The sequence below is a fragment of the Kogia breviceps genome, chromosome 11, assembly GCF_026419965.1.
Source record: "Kogia breviceps isolate mKogBre1 chromosome 11, mKogBre1 haplotype 1, whole genome shotgun sequence".
NCBI lineage: Eukaryota > Metazoa > Chordata > Mammalia > Artiodactyla > Physeteridae > Kogia > Kogia breviceps.
The window spans coordinates 40,690,499-40,714,477 of NC_081320.1; the positions used below are offsets into that span (position 1 = coordinate 40,690,499).

Consider the following 23,979-nt stretch of genomic DNA (forward strand, 5'->3'; position numbering starts at 1 on the left):
GGAGTAAATGAAGGGCAAAAAAATGCATAAGACATACAGAAAACAAGCAGGAAACAGAATTAAGTTCTTCCTCATCAGTAATTTTTGAAAAAGTAAGTGGATTAAGCTCTCCAATAAAAAGATAAACATTGGCAGAGTGGAGTTTAAAAACAACCATAATCCAAGTATATGCTGTCCACAAAAAACTCACTTGATTTCTAAAGACACAAGTTGGTTTAAAGTTAAAGCATAGAATAAAATATCCCATGCAAATAGTAACAAAAAAGAAAGAAAGAAAGAAAGAGAGACAAAGAAAGGAAGGAAGGAAGGAAGGAAGATAGATCTGGAACGGCTATGTTAATATCACACAAAATAAACTTTAAATCAGAAACTATCACAAGAGGAAAAGGAGGCCACTGTATGTTGATAACAAGTTCAATCTATCAAGAAGATATAACAACTATAAACATATATGTACCAAACAACCCCCAAATATGTGAAGCAAACATTGACAGAATTGAAGGAAGAAATAGATAGTTCTAAAATAATAGTTGGAGATCAATACCTTGTTTTCAATAATGGATAACACATCTAGACAGAAGATCAGTAGAGAGGTAGGGGGACTGAATAACACATTTAACCAACTAAACCTAACAGCCATATATAGATCACTCCACTCTACAACAGAAGAATACACATTTTTCTCGAGTACACATGGAACATTCTCCAGGATAGACCATATGTTAGTCCACAATACAAGTACCAATACATTTTTAAGAAATTGAAATCATACAAAGTATCTTCTTTAGCCACAGTGAAATGAAGGTAGAAATCAATAACAGAACCATTGGTAGCCATTTCCCATCATGCCTGCCACACATGATATAAAGCAATAAAGGGAAAAGCATAATGTACCATTTAGAAAAGTGGGAAAGAAGACATACCATTGACACAGAGTGTGTGCTGTTTCCTGTTGTTAGGGATAGAAATAAATTAGTATCATTTATTCATTAGTGTGTTAATTTCTTGAGCAATCATTGGGCAGCTGGTGTTTCTGCCTGATGGGAAGATTTCCTATACTCAGTGTTGTGTGGAGCCAACCTTGAAAGGGACATTTAAAAGGATTATACTGTGACGGGCTTCGCAGTATCCTTCCTCCTATGCCAGTATTTAGGCTGGGGTATTTCCATGGAGTGTGTACAATCATAGGCCCCAGGTCACCAAAATTTAGTTTGATTCGTTTTGTTAATACATTCCCTCAGTACTTTGTCTTTTGTATCCTTTTGCATTTACTTCATTCTTTATTATCACTGTGAAACAGCTTTGTTTCCTGTTCAGATGCCAAAAAGTGGATATCAATACCTCCTGAGTTTTACACATCACAGATCAGTTTTAGATATCAGGGACAGAGACAGCAACTATTTCCAATGACTTTGAGACATATTTTGAACATGTGATTAACATGTTGAGTGTTGAAATGTGTGTCAAGCTCATTATACTTGCTCTAAAAGGTTTCAAACTGCAAAGATTTAAAAATCTTTATCTTTGAATAGTTTTCCTGTGCTGTACCTTTGCATCAGACTGTTAATGTGCAGTCTGGCACCTTCAAATAATGTGATTTTGTAACCAATTATTTACATATTGTTTTATCCACAGAGAATCTTTTTTAAAAATAAATTTATTTATTTTTGGCTGTGTTGGGTCTTTGTTGCTGCACATGGGCTTTCTCTAGTTGGGGCAAGCAGGGGCTTCTCTTTTTTTTTTTTTTTTTTTTTTTTTTTTTTTTGCGGTATGCGGGCCTCTCACTGCTGTGGCCTCTCCCGTTGCGGAGCACAGGCTCCGGACGCGCAGGCCTAGCGGCCATGGCTCACGGGCTTAGTTGCTCCGCGGCATGTGGGATCTTCCCGGACCAGGGCACGAACCCGTGTCCCCTGCATCGGCAGGCGGATTCTCAACCACTGTGCCACCAGGGAAGCCCAGGGGCTTCTCTTCATTGTGGTGTGTGGGCTCCTCATTGCTGTGGCTTCTCTTGTTGTGGAGCATGGGCTCTAGGTGCTGGGGCTTCAGTAGTTGTGGCATGCGGGCTTCAGTAGTTGTGGCTCATGGGCCCTAGAGCACAGGCTCGGTAGTTGTGACGCACAAGCTTAGTTGCTCCACGGCATGTGGGATCTGCCCAGACCAGGGCTTGAACCCATGTCTCCTGCACTGGCGGGCAGATTCCCAACAACTGTGGCACTAGGGAAGACCCCACACAGAGAATCTTAAAGTCAAAACATACAACTCAATTAACTACACTTCCTCCTGTTCACATTTCTCTCATCTTTTCTTCATCTTCTGTCTATGTTTCCTTGGCCCTGTTTATATTAAGTGCTTTTCCCATTATATTTGATTGTGTGTATTCCGGTGAGTTACCACAATGCTTTATGAGACACGGTAGGATATAAATGCATTTAAGTAATATATATATATGTAGTTTGCTTGAATGTAGTGTTTTTGGTTTTCTGTACTGAATTCATTAGCATGGGTCGGTATAAAATTCAGCATAGGTCGATATGTAATTCGTAAACTAATAAAGTCTTAAAAGTGAGGAATGAAGTCTTTTAAATTTAACTATTTATTGTAAAGAGCAGAATAGCATACATAAACAGGTGCCTGATGAAAACTTGTATTCTAATTTGGAACTCTCATGAACACCTATTTTTTTTTTGTTCTAATGGTATGATAGTAGGCCATTTGATTATTTTTATTGTTATGGCTTTAACTTTAGAACAATGAAATATTCGTAAATTTTAAAAAGTATTTTTCTTTATTTGATGGGGGTGGGATACTGGAGAAATGAAAGGTCAAACACCTATTGAGGAATCCATACTTGTCTATATATTGTGTACTTTTATTTCAATAACTGATTTAAAATTCCTAAAAGGATGTTATAATAAGTTATTATGCCATTTTACAGACTGAATTAAGTGAATTTCAGGGAGGTATGAAACTTGCCTAAAGGTATCCAGCAGCCAAGTGGTAGAAGTGAGAATTAAATCCAGGTATACCTATTGCCAAAGTTTCTGCTCATCTCTTTACACCATCCACTTTTAATAGCCAATGCTTTCCTGCTTACAAATATGACTGAGGTTTCCAGGCAGTCAACATTGCTTTTTAATCAGAGAGAAAAATTATTGTTGATTCTCTAAAGACATATTCCTTTTCCATTAAGTGACTTTAGATGTTGAAATAATACTTTCAGACAGTAGTAATCATACAGTTGGAGACTAAGAACAGAACTCAGAGATGTGTCTAGCAGTCAGTAAAGACCAACTGGGCTCACTGATGATATTTATGGTCATTTCCTCTACACTAACATAATCTCATTAATAAGACCCTAATAATTCACAGTACTGCTCTTGCCTGATTGTTTGTTCTTCTCCATCTATCACTCTCTCTTTCCCCATATTATTATTATTTTTGACAATTTTTGGTGAATTAAATTCAGGGATTAGTATTCAGGAGTACTAGTCACAAAAGCAGAGAATCCTAGCTCACACCAAAGGAAGAAACTAGAGAAAAAGTATAAATTATATAAATACACACACATACACACATGTACCAACTATATGTTGCACTTCTCCAAAATCTATTCAGTATCTGTACATTTATTGTATATTAGCAGTAAGACTAGAAATGAGCGTAACGCTCTGTTTACAACATACAGAAAACAGACCCAAATATGGAAATTACTAGCAATGAGAATGGGGAAGAAAGACTATAACAAGGAATGTAGACGGTATTTTTGTTTCCTAGCTATGATGCCAAGTATTGAACTTTCAACTTGAGACAAGGAGGCCATAAAAAGTTGTATTAGTTTCCTAGAGCTGCCATAACAAAGTACCAGAGACTGAGGAGGTTAAACAGCAGAAATTTACTTACTCACAGGTCTAGAGGCTAGACATCTGAGATAAGGTGTCAACAGGATTGATTTCTTCTGAGGTATCTCTTCTTGGTTTGTAGTTGCCATGTTTTCCTTTTGTCTTCACATGGTCTTCTCTCTGCGCATGTCTGTGTTCTAATATTGTCTTTTTATAAGCACATTAGTCATATTGGATTAGAGCCCACCCATTTGGCCTCATTTTGTTTCAATTACCTATTTAAGGGCCTTATCTCCAAATACAGTCATATTACGAGGTATTGGGGGTTAAGACTTCCACATATTAACTTGAGCAGGACACAATTCAGCTGATAATAGAAAAGTAATTTAAGCAAGTAAGTAACTATTGTTTACAGTGAGTTGCTTAAGGAAATGAATTTACTGAAGAAAAACAAGAAATTACATAACACTGTATGTTATACAAAGATATTAAATTAATCATCATAACATCCTGTGACATGGGCATTAAATTAGACTAAGCAAGATTAAGCAACTTATCCAGAATTGTATACTTGGTACTTTCCAGAATTTAAACCAGGTATTTTCCCAGTTCCATTCTATGTTATATATTCATTTCAATAGTTGAAATGAATTTTGAGTCCTCATTTTGCTTAGTTTCTGAAGTTATATGGGGATAGAATGGAGTTGGATATTTTCAGTGACATTCACATATGGGGAAGGAAATTGAGTCCAGAAGCTTCAGCAATGTTTCCATGGAGAATGCTAACAACAGAACCAGAAACACCGTTATCCTTTTGGTTCAGTGATCTTTCCTAAAGCACTACAAGAATCAATTTTAAGAAGCCCAATGTTTTCCAAACTTTCACCAATGGGCTCTGTAGGGTCCTCCAACAATATCTAAGAGACTAACTAGTTTCACATTCCAAGCCACTTAAGACAAGGAGTTCTGATTCTTCTCTGTGAGGAAACCAAGTGACAACCATAGCTGGTAATTTAGGATAGTTTCTTCAGGGCCCAGGCAAAACCTAATACACAGTAATAATCATTGTTAACTGAATCTTCGACAACGATTAATCAGGTATCAAAGAGGTCTATAAATTGGGAGAAATTATGATCAAAGAGAAACACAGACCACAGATATTTAATTAATGCTCAATTATTTATAAGTTTAACTTTGGTTAACCTAATTTTCCTTCTTCTAGACATTTTCCAATGCATCTCCACAAAGAGACCAGAATAATCACCTTCCAATACAAGATTTACTGTGTTCCTTTAATTAAAAGCATACAGTGACTTCTACCTTCACTCCACCAAGTTTTGCTAGGAGAGAAAAGGAGACCTTATATTTTGTCTTGAATTAGATACGCCGCCATACTTGACTTAGCTCATCTTACTGGAAGCACTTTGACGGCAGATTCAACAGTCTTGTCTTACATCCTCTACAGAATCAAGCTAAGGGAATCACACAGTTACAGCTGGAAAAACATTTGTTCTGGGTTGATACTTTTAGCCTTTACCACCAAGACTTTATCACCAAGATCTATCTTTACAGTCTCTAAACAGGAGACCTTCTTGCCTTCCGTTTTCATATTGACTAGTAAGGTAAAGTTTGAGAAGTTCCCAAAGTCATCAGCTAGCAGCCAGCCCAGATAAATCATCTGTGGAGATATTGTTTCTTTCAAAAGATATAAACATAAGAGGAAGTCCTAGTGTTTGAAACAATTGTGCATAATAAAATTCCATGAAAACCTAGAAATCCAGATGCAGATCAGTAACATATTGGTTAAATAAGCTGTTATATTCATGCAATGGACAAGTGTACAGACATTAAGAAGAACGAGATACTCTTTCCTATGAGATTCTCTTTTCACTGAACTCATCAGTGCTGCAAAAACAATGTTACATAATAGTTTTTCTTTAACATTATATCAGGCATCTTCATCTTGTCCTGCATTTATTGCCAGTGTTACTAAAGCTTAGCATTTACCTCTTTCTCTTTTAGACCTATAATTTCTTCTTATTTTGGAAGAATTCATCAATCCCTATTTTACTCTTTCTTTTAAATTACAAATGAATATAGAATTTTATAAAGTATCTTTTGGGGGATATTTCAAGTGATTGTATAGTTTTGCTCTCCTTTGACCTTGTTATATGGTAAATTATATTTTGTTATTTTATATTATGCAATTTGTTATATATTATATTATGTTTACTAATTACATTTATTATATTATAATTACATTATAGTTAAGGTAGTATTTTGTTTCAGATAGACAAAACAACCAGTGGAATAGGAAGCATCTTAAAATTAGATGCAAGAGCATAACAGAATTGGGATTAAAATAAAATTCACATTTTGGATCAGTAGCAAAAATTATTCAACAAAAGTGGGAAGATATGGCTATCATTACTAAGTTCTAGATACAGCAACTAGTTAAAAGTTAAAAAATAATGAAACTGTAAAAGTATCAGAAACCTGGGAGACTTGAAATAAATTATTCATGAGGAATACCTTTCTAAAATACAAAGAGGGGCTTCCCTGGTGGCGCAGTGGTTGAGAGTCCGCCTGCCAATGCAGGCAACACGGGTTCGTGCCCCAGTCCGGGAAGATCCCACATGCCGCGGAGCGGCTGGGCCCGTGAGCCACGGCCGCTGAGCCTGCGCGTCTGGAGCCTGTGCTCCGCAACGGGAGAGGCCACAACAGTGAGAGGCCCGCGTACCACACACAAGAAAAAAGGATACATTTAATGATATAAGAATTAAAATTTTCCTCATAGCAAAATGCACTACAAAGGTCAGAAAACAAGCAAAAGAAATTGGGAAATATATTTAGAAATGGATATGCTTTCTTTACAACTTTTTAGAGAAGCACATGTTTCTTTTTCCTTTAACCTGTTATGTGGGTATTAATCTATAATGTAAGTGCATGGTTCCTTTCCTTTCATCTGTAATGTGAGTGTCAACATGGGACACTGTTTCCAAGCATAGACTTTGGATGTTCCTGTACTGGTCCCATCACTGACCATCCACAAAAACTTACAAATGTTGCTTTACTTTCCTGGGGGTTAGAGTCTTAGCTAAGAAATGGAAGCAAAATAGAACCTTCCCCCAGCGATGATAGAAGGTTTAAAGGAGTAAATATGTAAGTGACTTAGCACAGTGCCTAATACAAGAGAGATCAATATAAGTACTTATCAATTTTTTAAAGAGACAGATGAAAGAAATAAAATGTGGTGATTTCAATCTATTTATATATATTCTTGACATTAAACTACCTTTTCATTCATTGGATGACCTAACTTGCTCATGCTTTTTCTTACTCTAGTGAACTTGGGTAGCTAATATCATAGTCTAAAATTTTTGCTTTTATATTTACAAGTAAATTTGACCTGTAAATTTCTTTTTCCTTACAGTCCTAATCTATTTTCAGTATTAGGATTATATAGACTTCATAAGATGAATAAAGGAGATTTCTTCCTTCACTACTCTCTAGAAGTTTTTCTTTGTTAATATTGATGTTATCTGTTTAATAGAAGTTTGATAGAATTCACCTCCCAAATGATCAGGCTGGGTCTGGTATTTTCTTGGTGAAAGACTGTAAACTATTGACTTGATTTCTTTACTGGTGAAAGAACTCCAGCTATAAATTTCCTCTTGTGTCAGTTTTGGTAAACTTTAGGAGCTAGGAAATTGTCCACTTTACAGAAATGTTCAAATTTACTGGCATTTCATATATTTTCTGTTTGTACTCTCTGCTATAACATTGTCCTGATTCTTTCTGTATATTATTTACTTATGTTTTTGTTTTGCTTCATCAAAGTGTGTTTTTAAAATCTTTTCAAAGAATATTCTTTTGACTTACTAAATCACCTCAATTTTATACTTTTTTCTGTTTTATTAAGTTCTGCTCATATCTTTATTATCTATTTTTTCTATGTTCTCAGGGTTTATTGTTTTGCTATTGTGATGTCAATTAAAACACTTGGTTATTCATTTTAAGAAATCTTTTTAGTTATAAATAGCTGAACCTTTTTGAAGATGTCAGCTTAGTTATAAGTATCTAAGGGTCAGCTCATCCACACTGTTACTGGTCTAAGGCTTAGTTCACCCTATAGCAATGTATATATTGATATTTTTCCCCTCGACTTTCTGTGTTTTGCTAATTCTCCCTTTTCTTTGGAGAGAAGCCCTTTGAAATACCCTTAACTTATTTTACAACCAATAAGTCTTTAAAATAATGTGATTTTAAGATAAATCTACTTATATAATGAGGCAGAAAATCTAATCTGCCATATTTTTAAAAACAGCATAATTTCACTCCTCTCCATGATTAATCTGCTGTATTACATGACCTTCGATCCTTGTTCCTTGTTTCAGTTCTAGTTGTACGTATATTTTCTGCCTTGCACCTGATTATTCCAACATCTGATGGATGGCCTTGGGAATCTAATTCTGGTATTGATTGTTTCTGCTGATTCTCTCCACTTGTAGCTGATTTCTTCATTATTGTGTAAATTTAGATCATGAGCTCACGTTTAGCTAAACTTTATCTGTGGGAAAGCTATAGGCCTGTGTTGAAGGTCTACCTCTCCAGAAAGGGTTTAGTTTTGTGTTTGGAATACCACCGATTTGGGAGCATTTTAAGTTAATTTCTTAGCTTTTGTTTATAAGACCGCAAATAAATTTGCAACCCAAACACTGTGAACACAGATCTGGGGTTCAGAATTCTCAAGATTTCCTACCTGTTTCCTACCCAGAGCGGAGGCCAAGAGAATTTGGTCTTAGTCTCCCTTTGTCAGCAGATAATTTTTTCTCCTGGTACACCCTTTCATTAAAGGTGAAGCTAGGGATAGATAGGTTTAGTTCTAACTACACATCTAGTAGGGATGGAGTCTTATCTCCTGCCTCCCATGTGGTCATGGCCATTTAAAAACAAGTCTCTGTGTCAGGTGTGTCATTAAACTATGGCCTGTATTCCAAATCCAGATAGCTGCCTACTTTTTATGGCCTATGAGCTATGAATAATTTTCACATTTTAGCTGGTAACATTTTAAATGGTTACCTACGTACCTAAATAATATCCTCAATTTTGCCTCTTTGGTCTACACAGCCTAAAATATTTGCCATTTGGCTCCATAAAAACAGGATTTCCAGCTTCTGTTGTAAGCTATCAAGATCTTCAATCCACTCTTAATATAGCTATAACTCTCACACATGTACCACCCTTCTTTCATGGGTCCTGGAAATTTCTACTGCACACTTCAAAAATCAACCGCGCACTTAAAAATAAGTTGTGTACATTTAACCTAGCATACCTAACCCTTTTCTTTTAGGAGAATTTTTCAAGTAATCTTGACCACCATATTCTTCAGAGCTTCATTAATAATGGCAAAAAATGAAAACAACTTAACATTCAACAAATGGGAATTGTTCATAACAATTATAGAAGCACATACAGTAGAAAACTATAAACTGTTATTGAAACAGTGAGACATAACTAGTTTTATTCTTAGAGAACTATGTTTATTTAGGTCCCTTTTGTTTAAATAAGTATATTTCTGTGTATGTATGTATATAGTCATGTATTTATTTACACATATATTATTTGTATGATATATTTATATAAACATGAAATACATACCTATACACATACCTTTGACTTATATTTGTTGACATACACAGGAATATAATTATATATATTATATATTTATATACATTGAACTGAAAACTGGTAGTATACATATATGTTGTGTATAAATGTGTGTATATGTGCATGTGTAGAAAAGCAGGTTGAGAGATATGTAAGCATGAGTTAGACAGGGTTCAAGATTATAAATGTAGTTATGTATAGGTAGTGAGGTTAAGGCCCATTTGATTGAAAATACTGCATATTTTTACATGAATTGTCAAGATGAAGAGATTCCTACATAAATAAAATTATAAATAGCTATACATACTCATATGTGTAATGTATAATTAAAATATATATAGTTTTATATATGTATTATATTTATATTATATAATACAATTGTCTTATACTAATACATTATATATTGTGTTATATAGAATTATTAGCTATAGTGTATTATATGAGATAATATTTATTATATATTTATATATTATGATATAATTGTTTTATAATCAATATTAAGGATATATCATATTAATATTATAAACATATTAACCATATAAATACATTTCATTACTCATATATTTTGTATATAATATATGCTAGACAAAAATATACATTAATATAATATATAATTGTCATAAATTAATATAAATATTAGTATATTACCTTTATACATCATTATAATATTTAATATTGGTATATTTATATTATATTTAGTATATACATAGCTAATGCTCTTTAAAGCCATCTGCTACAAGTAGAATAAGACCAAGAGTATGGCAAAAGAAAATGCTAAAAATATCAGATTACTTATATTCATTTATATGTCATTTTCCTGGAATCTGCATCTGGCTATTAGAGAGCACACACAGCAAAATCAACAAAAAGTGCCCAGGAGGACATAGGATCCTTTATTTATTGGAACCTCAAAGGAAACACAGTGCTCTTCAGTCCCCCATCAAAGAGCCAAGAGCAAACCTTGAAGCACCCAGTAAAAGCCAATTCAAACAAAGAAGATTTTCCACTTAAACTTGAAAAAGTTAAGTTCCCAAGAGACCCCCCTACATCAACTACCGAAGCTCATTTGGCAGTAAAAACAATAATGTTCACCGAACAACCAGAAACCCAAAACAATAGCTGTTTTACCAAAAACAAAAAAATGCAGCTGATTAGTGTCTTTCTTGTTTGAAAGAAGGGGGTGGGAAGTGGGCAGAAGACCTGAGAGGAAAGATAAAAAGAAAAGGAAAAGGAAAATAAAAGTTTCCAGTTTGACACTCAAGCTGTCTTCTGCATCCATTTCGTCAAGACCACCAAGTCAATGTGGAGGCTTTTTCCTCTTTCCCTTTTCTTTTCATGAGACTGATCACAACCAGCACTGCAGAGTCCATCGAATTAAGGGATGCTGTTGCCTACATGTGTGAATGTGCTGTGAGTAAAGTACTGAAGTAGAGGACACCTAAATGGAAACGTCCTCATGAATGTCCATGTGGCTGAGCAGGAAGTTAACCTGTCATAGATGTGCTAAAGAAGAAGAGTTGGGTTTTATTTACTTTTCCCTGGACTGTGTTGAATGACTATCATCTACAAGTTCAGGCTACTTTTTGCTGAGGATTAAATGCACTGGGAGAGCTGAGAGAAAACTGAACAGTAGAGCTGTCTTTTTCTTGACCAGTTCACCTTACTTTCCCAAACTCTAAGTCTTTCCCTAATTCTTTCTCCTTTTTATTGGAGTAAAATGAACATAACACAAAATGCACCATTTTGATCATTTTACAATTCACTGTACCATTCAGTGGAATTTAGTACTGTCATAATGTTGTGCAACTATCACCACTGCCTAGCTGCAAAACATTTTCATCACCCCAAGAGGAAACATACACCCATTTTATGGAGTCATTCCCTATTTCCCTCTGTTCCAAACCCCTGGCAAACACTAATGTATAATATTTTCTGTCTGTATGGATTTGCCACTGCTGGACATTTTGTATAAATGGAACCATACAATATGTAGCCTTTCGTACCTAATTTCTTTCACTTAGTTGCATCCATGATGTAGCATGTATCAGTAATCCATTCACTTTTATGTCTGAATTCCCTGATCCTGTTTTCTTCATACTGTTTGAATACAAAATTAAAAACATGTTGAGGGCTTTCCTGGTGGCGCAGTGGTTGAGAGTCCGCCTGCCGATGCAGGGGACACGAGTTCGTGTCCCGGTCCAGGAAGATCCCACATGCCGCGGAGCGGCTGAGCCCGTGAGCCATGGCCGCTGAGCCTGCGCGTCAGGAGCCTGTGCTCCGCAACGGGAGGGGCCACGACAGTGAGAGGCCCGCGTACCGCAAAAAAATAAATAAATAAAGTGTTGAGAATGAAGCTCTGTTTTAATGGCACATCTATGAGGCCAATTCATTTAAAGAAGGTGAAAATGGAGATATTGTTGTGAAACGATAATCGTTGAGAAGCCTCAGCCAATTTGATAATGAAAAGTTTGGGAAATGTTGCAAAAAATTATCTGCTTTATATTAAAAGCCTTTTAAACAAGGATTCAGGAGACTGTCTTTTTCTTGCAGGTAACTTAAATGAGTCAGAAGGAAATAACTGCCCTTTAAAAGAGATTTTGAAAGGACTCTATTTATTCTTAAAAGACGAATGGGAGTACAGGTAGTTCACATCCAATATGGACTCCCTGTCCAAACACTGTTTATCATTCTAGCCACCATTATTGAATTATATTTCTTGAGAGTAAGGCAGCTCAATTCCTGCATATTACTTTTTAAAATTCATCTATGAAATCCATTAATATAGTATAAGCAAGAGATGTTCATCAGTGCAGTTCAAATATCAGGTATAAAGAACCCCCAGTAAGAAAAAGAATCCTATATCTCTTGCGAGAATGTGGTCAGCTCTGGGGTGCTTTGCTAGCTGAAAGACACTTTCATTGTTAAGAGGATAGAGGCTGTTTAAGAGGGATGAGAGCCAAAAAATTTTAACTACATGTATGTGTTAAGAACAGTTCTAGGTTATCTCATATTCTATATCAGTCAAGGCTCACCATTTTACATATGTGAAAAGCGAAGTTAAAAGTGTTTTAGTAGGGCTTCCCTGGTGGCGCAGTGGTTAAGAATCTGCCTGCCAGTGCAGGGGACACGGGTTTGAGCCCTGGTCCAGGAAGATCCCACATGCCGAGACGCAACTAAGATCATGCACCACAACTACTGAGCCTATGCTCTAGAGCCCGTGAACCACAACTACTGAAGCCCACACACCTAGACCCCGCGCTCAGCAACAAAGAGAAGCCACCACAATGAGAAGCCCGCGCACCGTAACAAAGAGTAGCCTCCACTCACCACAAACAGAGAAAGCCCGTGCATAGCAAGGAAGAGCCAACGCAGCCAAAAATAAATAAATAAATCTATTTTTTTAAGTGTTTTAGGAAGTTACTAAAAGGCACGCAATCAGTAAATTTGAGCAAGAATTCAATCCCAAATCTGTCACACTGAAGTTTAAGCTAATACTTGAGATTAATAAAAACAGCACTAAATTAAAAGTTCAGAGATATTTTTTATTTCAGACTCTTTCACTAATACTCTTTGGAGATAAATCATTTCATTTATATGGGCCTTAGTTTTCACAACTATAATAGTCGGAAGCTTGGCTAGATGATCTGTATGTAGTCTTCCAATTCTAAAATCTTCCAGTAATTTGGATTCCTACAATAATTGCCCTTGCAATACATGCATGCTGCCACCAAGCAGCAGTAGAGACTATTAGTTCCTTTTTTATCCCTAGTGGGGAGTGCATTTTGACATCAGACTTATCCATCAATAGTACAACCTGTTAATAGAACTATAAAATAACAAAATAATCTGGTATTATTTCCTGTAAAGCAGAAGCTTTACATTGTCTGTGAATCATATCAGAACCACCAGTAGGTTTGTTTTGTTGTTGTTGTTGTTTAACATCTTTATTGGAGTATAATTGCTTTACAATGATGTGTTAAGTTTCTGCTTTATAACACCTGTAGGTTTTTAAACATAGAGGAAATCCAGAACCAATTGAATGAGAATCTTCAGAGACAGGACATGGGCATCTGGATTTTGGGGCTCCCATCACCTGTATATTTTATTTTATTTTATATTTTGCCTATGTACAATATTTGTCACATCCTCTTGAATCTTTAAAAGTTTCTTTTTGTTTTAAAATTTTAGAATATTCCATAATCTTCAACTACTTTTCATAAGGTGTTATCTGTTATGTTTATTCGATCTTGTGCTTCTCCTGGTTAAGACTTCTTTTTTTCCTTTTTTTTTTTCAGGGCCCTGCCTCATGGCTTGCAGGATCTTAGTTCCCTGACCAGGAATTGGACCCCAGGGCCCCAGCAGTGAAAGCGCCAAGTTCTAACCACTGGACCAGCAGGGAATTCCCAAGACTTCTTTTTTAAATGACTTTTTCTTCCAATCTAATTCATTCTTGGGATCAGCTTCATGTTTGAACATTAAACCATCCTTGCATTACAAGAAGAAAGTTACTATGATTGTGATATATGATTGTTTTACATACCATGGATACGGTTTGTGCTTCTGTTTACACATTTTGCATGCATGTTCAAAAGAGAAACTGGCCTGTGATTCTATTCTTGTAATATTCTTTGTAGTTTTGATCTGAAGCTTATGTTGGCCTTATAAATATTTTAAGCAATATATACTTTTCTGTTTCCTGGAAGATTTTTATGTAAGATTACCAATATTTCTTCCCTAAATATTTGGAAGAATTTACTTGGAAAGCCATTTATCCCTGGAAATCATTTTCTGTAAAGGTACTTAATTCTACAAACAACTTTTGGAGTATATATAGGTTTTTTAGATATTTTTTCTTTCTTGGGTTAGTCTTGTTAGCTTGCATTTTTTAAGAATTTGTCATTTTGGATGAATTTTCAAATTTATAAATATAAAATCATCATAATTTTAACAGCTTTATTGGGATGTAATTTACATAACATAATTTCAACACTTTAATGTATACAATTCAGTGGTTCTCAGTGTAACCACTAAAAGACTTGTGTAACCATCACAACAATCCAATTTTAGATTTCTGTCCCCCCACAAAAATCCCATTACACATTAACAAGGTTTTTTCATTCTCCTCAACACTCTCAGCCCTAGGCAACCACTAATCTACTTCCTGTCTCTACAATTTGCTACTCATTTACATTTAGTTTTTATTATTGATATGGTAGGATTTATTTATGTCTATCATTTCACCTTTTATCATTTTCTACATGTCTCATGTTTTTGGTTTTTTGTTATTGTTGTTGTTCCTCCATTTTCCTTTTATAGTAAGTAGATATTTTCTACTGTAACATGTAATTCCTTTAATGATTTTTAACCACATTGTTTGAGTAATGGCTGCACTAGGGCTTATGTAATACATCTCAGAATCTCTTCAGATTTTTACTAACTTCATTCCAGTGAGAAACAGAAACTGTACTTTTATAGAGCTGTATGCCTTCCCCTCTTTTTTGTTTTCCATTACATTTATACATGTTACATACTTAACAATGTATTATAATAATTATTACTTCTCACAAGCTTATTTTTTAAAGGAGCTTAGAGAAAAAAGTAGAGCAAATAAATATTTTTGAGTTTGTTGGGTTATTCTATTTACCATTTCTGGTTCTCTTCCTTTCTTCCTGCGGATTCAGCTTATGATCTACTGTCATTTTTATTCTAATACAGCTTTGTTCTCACTGCCTTCTTTCTGCCATATCATCAAATATATGATATTTCTTTATGTTATATACAGAACAATCCAAATATAGTCATATTGTTTATGCACTTACTTTTTAACTTAGTTAAGAGAAGAAAGGAGAAGAAATTTGAAATTACATTATCTTTTATAATTCCCTACACAACTGCTCTAGTCAGCATTCTTTTTTTGTTTTTATGGCTTGAGTTACTGTCTGCTATCATTTGAAGAACTTCCACTAGTATTGCTTGTGAAGCCCTTCTGCTAACAATGAATTCACTTAGTTCCTGTTTCTGTTTCTGTGTTATGGTACAGTATTGATGATAAGTTATGGAGTGGTAGGAAAAACTAAAATGTGATGTACAGTATGATGTATGTTTTACTGAAGTGGCTTGGTCAAATTATAATGATTTATGATAGAAATCACATAAAGCAAGCATCACAATTCTCCAGGAATGTTCTGTAGAATGCTAATGTTAATCATGAATATGTGAATCCCAAATCTTTCATTTTTATTGACCTTATCTCATTAATTCTTCTCCCAACAATGCCATAACTAGCATTGAGTTCTAAAGTGTACCTTCCTCTTTTCCCATAGAAATGGTCCCACAAATTCAAAAAGTTCTCATAGGTGAGAAAGGGCACACGACATTTATCACGTTTGCAAATGCCAATGAAAATGCTAAGGTAACACTGTCCAAAATGCAATATTCTTCTGTGAGAGCACCCAACTTTAAACAAATACACATATTCTAAATACAGCTTAGATCTGTGACATGTTTTGGCCAATGAAGTGTGAGAAGACATGATGGCCTTAAATGAGCAGCAGAGGCCTTAAATGGGCTTGTGCGGTTGGGCTCACCTCTTATGTTTCAGTGAACTTTGTGAGAAGACAGGGCCTGGGACCTGCGGCCTCACACTTGGGCTCCAGAAGATGTGTGTGACAGACCTCAAACTGACCCAAAATACGGAGCAAAACCAGCCATCTAGAGGTCTAAAAGAGCGCCACTGCAGCTAGCCCATAGGTCCAAGAAAAATAAATTCTTGTTTATGTAACTGAGTTTGGTGCAATTTGTTCCAAAGCATTATCACAGCAAGAGCTGACTAACACAACATCCTCCAAATCATTGCTATGTAAATGGCTGCCACCATGCCTACATGTAAGGCAATTGTGTACTCAAATTGTGAGAATTCTTGAACTCTTGGTGCCTCTCCAACACAATGTACATGGCTAAATTACCACAAATAAGTTCACTAATATACCACAAAGATCTCCCTAAGCTTTTATTAAATGTAATGCAAAGTTCTTTCTTTTCATTTTCTGCTTCTACATCGTTAAAATGCTTTTTATCAATGTAAAACGGCTCTTGACGTTTGGCTTCTGTCGTTAGAGTCTTTTGAACCCCTTGGCTTTTCAGCTCCTAGGCTGTAAGATTTGAATCAGCAAATGCCCCAAGGAGAAAAGCTGCACCAAATGTTAAATTTGCGTCTGTGTTTCCCTTCTCTCCAGAACTTGGCCCACGTGTCTTGGTGTCTCTCTAACATTCAGATGCCAGCAAACAGATGTTTTCTTACTTTATCCAGGTTTTCTAAAATTTCTTTAGATTTCACGTGATCTTATGTTATTATTCAACTATCATCTCAATTACCCCTAGGAAGAAAATTTACAGTTTTTAGAGAAAAGGGAACCCTGGTACACTGTTGGTAGGAAGGTAAACTGGTGCAGCCACTGTGGAAAACAGTATGGAGGGTTCCTAAAAAACTAAAAATAGAACTAGCAGATGACCTCGCAACTCCACTCCTGGGTATAAATCCAAAAAAGAACAAAAACACGTGTTTTCAAAAACATGTATTTGAAAAGATATATGCACCCCAATGTTCGGAGCATCAGCATTTACAGTTATCAAGATATGGAAGCAACCTAAGTGTCATCAAGAGATGAATGGATAAAGAAGATGTGGTACATATAACCAATGGCATACTACTCAGCCTTAACAAAGAAGGAAATTTTGCCATTTGCAGTGACATAGATGGAGTTGGAGGGCATTGTGATAAGTGAAATAAGTCAAACAAAAACAAACACTGTAGGATATCACCTATATATGGAATCTAAAAAATACAACAATCTCCCAAATATAACAAAAAAAGAAGGAGAGTCACAGATACAGAGAACAAACTAGTGGTTGCCAGTGTGGAGGGGGAGGAGGGGGCAATACAAGGGTGGGGAAGTGAGAGATGTAAACTACTGGGTGTACGATAGGCTCAAGGATGTATTGTACAACACAGGAACTATAGCCAATATTTTGTAATAACTGTAAATGTAAAATAACCTTTTAAAAGTATATAACATATTTTTTAAAAAGAAATCATATTGAACATTGGAAACAATTTAAATGTCCATCAACAGGAAAATGCACATATAAATTATTGTATTTCCCTACATGGGAATCCTACATAGTGAGGAAAGTACATGAACTAGACAGATCTTTACGTGCCAGCATGGATGAACCTAGCAAACATAACACTAAAAAAAGCAAGTAACAAGAGAAAACGTAGTAGAATACTATATGTGGTTTAAGAATACTTAAAAATGTAGCCTAAATAGAAAGACATCCATGGCAGTGATGGAGACCAAGTTCAGAAGAGTGGTTACCCAGGGTCAGCTGGGGAGTGGCTGTGTTTGGGAAAGTGGTTACAGCAGGCTCTTCAACAGGAATGGTAATGGTTCACTTCACACGCTGGCTGGAGGACGGAGGAGTGTCTGCGATGTTATAACGTGAGCACACTGCATGTAAAAGCCATTGCAGACCACATCTAGGGGATCTGATGCGCGAGAGCTGGTAGTGGGTGGAGGTATCCAGAATGTGGTGGGAGAAGAGGAACGTTATGCACGTAACGCCTAAGGCCTGACCAGAGGACGACCACTGTTCTAGAAACTGGACACAGATACAACTTCTACGGCCAATGTTAAAAGACAAACTGAAGCATATTTTAAATTTTAACACTTTACGTGCTCAAAAATAGATTCAATTCAGGCACCACCAAAGCAGAAGTGGTGAGGAGCACTGCAGCCACAGGAGCTGCAGAGATTTTTATTTTAAAAGGGCAGAAACAAAGCAAGGAAATGACTGACTTGCTATAGCTTTAAAGCCTAGTTGGTGGTGTGTGACTGGTTGTCCTCAGCGGTGTTCGTCACCCTGAGGCTTTGACAGGCTTAGATTTTGGTTGGTTTACCTAGGCGGCTGCATCACTAGAGCCACCGCAGGCTAACGGCCTCCTTGCAGGGTTAATTTACTAACACCAATTGTCTGAGTCCTTCCTCTTCCTCAGTCACTTCACTTCCTACGCCTCAGTTTCTCTTCTGTAACGTGGATATTCAGTAGTAAATTCCGTGTGGAGGTGTCAGTACAAAACAAAGTGATTATTAGTAACCACGATCATGTCCTGAATGCATGGAACACATCACCATTTGCCAACCACCATGTCAAGTCAGCAGAAACTACAGAAATTAAGAGCTCGCCGCAGAAATTCACGCACCCTTGCCCACGGACACGGACCACAGGCAGACGTTCACTCAGCCTTTCATGTGTCCCTCCCGGAGTACACGCTCTCTCCTGGGCGGGGCGAGCACAGACACTTACCGGGAGTTTACTTTTAAAATGCGTTGATACAACCAGGTCTCACTTTTGTGTGGATGAGTCAGCTAACGCTTTTTGGAAACCCCAACTTCTCCACACTTCCTTCCGTTCGCGCTGCCCTAGTCTCGAAGATCCCGCACCTGCTCCTCAGGCCTAGTCACCGTGGGAGGCGGGGCTGCATGTGGACGCACTGCAAGCGGGCAGACGTCCGCGAGCACCCTGGCTTAAACCCCAGGCACGCAGCGCGGAGGTCGTTGATGTCGGCACCAACACCAGGCCAAGGGGGCGCGGGAGCGCGGCATAGAGGGTCCGGCCTAGCTGGGGCCCGTGGCCCTATGTCTTCTGGCTGCGACGCGGGTCCTGCGCACGCTGCCGGCTGCAGCCGCCGGACGGTGGGCGCACTAGGGGCCGAGAGGCGAGCCGGGGCCCCCAGGCGGGTGTGGGCATCGTGTCCGCATCCAGCGTCCCCGAGGCCGCTCTCGGTCCATGATCACTCGGTGAAGCTGCGCCGGGACAGCGCGACCTCTCCTCGCGCTGTGAGGACCTGTGCGCGCTGCAGGACTCGCTGCCTCTGCCCGCCGTGCGCGCTTCCCTGCAGGAAGGCCTGCTGGAGTTAACGCCGACCGCCTCCGCGGGATGGACTGGGCGCCGCTCCTGAGCAGCCTCTGCCCCTGATCTGTATCCAGAGCTTCCAGCCACGGCTTGGCTAGACAGGTTTGTAGTTCCCACTTCCAGGGGCTCTCGTGTGGGCTCCGCGAAGCGGGGTTTTAGATGGTGCAAGGTGGAGGGTGGGCACTCGAACCGGTGCCCAGTGCCCGGGTGTGCGTGCACTAGACGGGGCGTGCGGCCTAGGACTCCTGTCAGCTCGGTGACCCTGCCCGAGTGCCTTAAGGCTTCTTAAGGCTTCTTAACATTGAGACTTAAGGTCTCAGTGTTCCCATCTGTAGCATGGGCTTAACAGGACCCAGTCTCTATGGCGGTTACAAAGATGCACTGTGTTCATGCTTGTAGGCTCTACAATGTAGAACACTTAGCACAGTTTGGAGCATCGTTCATTGTTGCACAGATGTTACCTAGTCTGTTGAATGACTTTGCCTGGTACACACCAAAGCGATTAGGAAATGGATATATACCAGCTCCATTTCCTTTCCATTAAAACAGGGCTTAGGAAAAAAAAGTCTTTTTTCAATAGTCGTATCATGTAGTGCAAAGAGCACCGGTGTGAAGGCAGCTTAGGGTTTGAATTCCAGGGCTTATGCTGTCTGTGGCCTGGGCAGGTTTCTTTTGCACTACAATCCCCACACTTGTAAAATGACATTCATAACCACTCTTTCTGTGGGTTCTTAGAGTTAATTAAGCAGGTTATGTGTGTAAAGTATCCTGGCACTTGAATGAGTTGTCAGAACCAAGGCTGCTGGAGACGATGCTTCTGCCCTGGGTAATCTTCCCTTCTACTGGGTGGCAGGTAAACACAAGCACAGTAGTCAGTGCTCTGGAAGAAGTAAGCTCTGGTGCTACAGAGCACAGAGTCTCTTTTTTCTTTAATTTAAGTTTTATTTTATATTGGAGTATACTTGATTTACAATATTGTGTGAGTTTCAGGTGTACAGCAAAGTGATTCAGTTATACATGTATCCATTTCTTTTCAGATTCTTTTCCCTTATAGTTTGTTACAGGATATGGAGTAGAGTTCCCTGTGCTATGCAGTAGGTCCTTGTTGATTATCTATTTTATATATAGTCGTGTGTATATGTTAATGCCAAACTCCTAATGTATCCCTTCCCTCCCCATCTTTCCCCTTTGCAGAGCACAGAATCTTGGAAGGGAAACTTCAGGGTAGCTTTCTTGGAGGAGGTGCCATCCTTTCTAAGGATATGTAGAAGCTCCTGGGGTGGCAGGAGAGAGCAGTGTGTGTTAAATTTTGAGAAATATAAGCAAATATGGGAAAACTAATGTACAGGACTGGAACTCAGGGTTTGGGAAAGAAATGAGAGATGATACTGGAAACCTAGTGGGACCCAACAGAAAGGGGCCTTGTTTGTCCTGTCAGAAGTTTGGATGTTTATCCTGATGGCTGTGGGAAACACCAAAGAACAGTGAAATGGACTTCTGACTTAGAGGCTCACTTGGATGTCCATGTGGAAGGCAGTTGATTGGGTGCAGGGTGAATTGTAATCTAAGGGTCCCACTTAAGTTCTAACAGGTGCGACTGGATTTTGCAGATCTGAGAGAGAATGGGTGAGGCCTGGTGACCAGTTAGAAAAGGGAGGGCAGCAAGCGTGGGTGACGGTTTACTGCTGCATCTTTTTGAGAGATACAGAGCACAGTAGAAAGGGATTGGGGGTGGCGAGAGGATCTTACTTCATCTTCAGTGCTTTAGAGGGGCCTGGTAGACAGGTCTGGGCCCAAGGTACAGATCTGGGCTTTTTGGGAGGACAGGTGTTTGAAGACATGGTAGAGACTTAGGTTATCCACAAGAAGATCCAAAGAAACATAGGTCTGAGAGTTTTTTAAGTGAGTATATTTGAGGATGTTTATAAGCTGAGAGAAAGTAGCCAGCAGAGAAAGGGTGTAAAGATCTAGGAGAGGAAATGATTGTTCATTTGTTTTCAAAAATCTGAATACTTATCGTGTGCCTGGCCATTTTCTAGGATCTGGGGTTCACACCATCTGTTATCTCTTCTGCAAGGACAGTTCAGCTCATCCCCTGGTGAAGAGAAGTCAGATTACTCTTTGCATCCCATTCAGGTGTAAGAACTGTTCTGTACCTCTGAAGGGACTTTACCTAACCAGGGTAATAAGTTAGGAATCAAAAGAAATTTGAGCTGGAAGGGACCTTAAAGGACACTTTACTTAATTTTGCCTAATATTTTACATTGAATGTAAGAAATATTTATTGTAGAGCCCATTCTCTTCAGAGTTCCTTCACTGAACTTTCTTTATGTCTTGCATCCAGTGGGTCTATCTTGTAAAATTTGGCCTCCTCCTAAATTTGTTTCTTCATCCATATTACATTTTACCCGGACTATGGCAGAAACTCCTGGGTGGTTTTGCGGCCCCTGGGCTCAGTTCCTCTAAGTTCATCTGCCTACTCGAGTTAAGTAAAATCCTAAGATAAAAATATAAGCCTAAAATAATGCTGCTAATGGCTTGCCCACACAGAGTTAGTGCATACTAGCCGCCCAGAGTGTGCTCTGCACAGAGGCGTGTAGTCTGCACTGCACCAAAGAGCCTCATGGGGCTCTTTGGCCCTGATTGGCCCTGAGGAAGGGGAGCTTTTTGTGACCACTCCCTTTATCTAATCGGTCCTTCAGCAGTGGGGTGCCTTTTTCTAATCAGCGGAGGCACCTTACTCAGCCAGTGGTAGCCCTGGGCCTCATCACCTGTGGGATACAAGCCATGCTCTCTCCCAGGCTTGCTTCGGCCAACATCTCTATTTTCATTTCTGTCTCTTCTCACACTTGGACCCCTGTCCTGTAGTCATCCCCACCGGCAGTACTTACAGTGCCCAGCAGGAGTCAGGCTGGAGTGTCTTTGCACAGATGTTCCCTCTGCAGTTAACGCACCTCCTCCTCCAACTCTGCATAGCCTCATCTTTCTCGATTGTACTTCAGGGTTAACATGAAGCCTCCACTTAGATATAACTTTTTGCCTCCATAGGAACCTCTGTGCATAAAGGTTACATTTATTTATCTCATGTGATTGCAATTTTGAGTTTATACATCTTCCTCCTTAATGAAGGCTTTAAGGGCAGGAGTCGTTTCTAATCCTTAGCACAGAGCAGATGCTTTTTTAAATTTAGATGCTTTTTAATGATGATAAGATGTATGGTTTAAATCACTCATTTTACAATAATTTTGCTTTAGGTTGTGACAGAAATAAACTTTACAGAAGTCGTGTTCCTGTGATAAGAAATAAAGATGTGACCTTCTAGTTGTGTAAAGCTCTTAAACGCTGTGTAAGTGCGTCGGTGCGCTAAGGAACCTGGAGCTAAGTGGGCTAGTTGTGAGAGAGAGAGACTTAACTATGTTAACAAAGGTAAGCCTTCATTGTGTCCTGCCAACATTTGATAGTTGCTTTCGGGGCAAACTAAACCCATAAAAGTTTAAACTGTTCCTCCCCATTAAAGGGATTGAATAATTGGCTTCTTTGGTGCACCTGTGTCTTGTGAATTGTCCAGTTGGAGACGGAGGTTTAGAAAGTGAGTTTCAGTCTTAAGTCTCTTGCCATCAGACTGATCTCGTGATTTCCTGCACACCATGTCTGTCTACCTTTTCCTGTCTACCTTTTCTTGGTGTCATTCATGCTTGGATTGTCTCCTGTTCCTGCTCAAACCTTGGTCCATTCTCATTTGTACCATGGAAGTTTGTCATGTTGGATACTGTCAGAATTAGTCTTACTTAAGTTTGTGTTAAGCCACAAACCACACATTTTGTATATTTTCTAGTTTTTTTGTGTTTGTCTATATTTTTATGGTTTCTCTTCAAGAAATATTATGGGAAGGGAAATAGCAAGTTGTAAAGAGCAAAAAAAGTCATCATTCTCTTTAAATCGTTAGAACATCTACTGCAATCATAATTATAATGCACTGTGGTATGTGTTAAAATAGGAAATATATGTAATGCCCCGTAGGAGCAGCAGATTCAGTGCTGTTGGTGAGGGTGTGTCATGGAAGTAATCACAAAGCAGGTGACTGTTGGTTGGGGTCCTGAAACATTAGTGTGTGTTCCGTGTGTCCAGTAGTGGTCTGGAGGGGTCAGGAAGCCTGCCTTTCGATTTGAGGGAACAAAGGGTTTGAGGTCCTCTCTCTTCTATGGCTCTAGTATGCTGCATAGCACCTAATAAAATACTGGGTTTATAGTTGACATGTATATCGCTGATTGATCATCAAGATTGGCATGTATCATTGGAAATGAAAATCAGAAGAGTCTTATGCTTTTTAGGTTTTTCTTTTTTTTCCTTTGTCTCTAAAGTGTGTAGTACTTTACTGAGTGATTGGGAATAAAGTTTGCAGTATTCAGTGTATTCAGTTTTAGTACCTAAATAGAATTAAACTGTTGCTGTAAACTGGAATAACACTTTGTTACTGACAAGTTTTAAAATGCAT

At 38.2% G+C, this 23,979-nt stretch overlaps 1 pseudogene; it reads left to right on the forward strand.

Moving 5' to 3' along the window:
• Positions 1 to 23,979, forward strand: part of LOC131765179 (centrosomal protein of 78 kDa-like) — a 93,324-nt pseudogene that overhangs the window by 50,026 nt on the left and 19,319 nt on the right.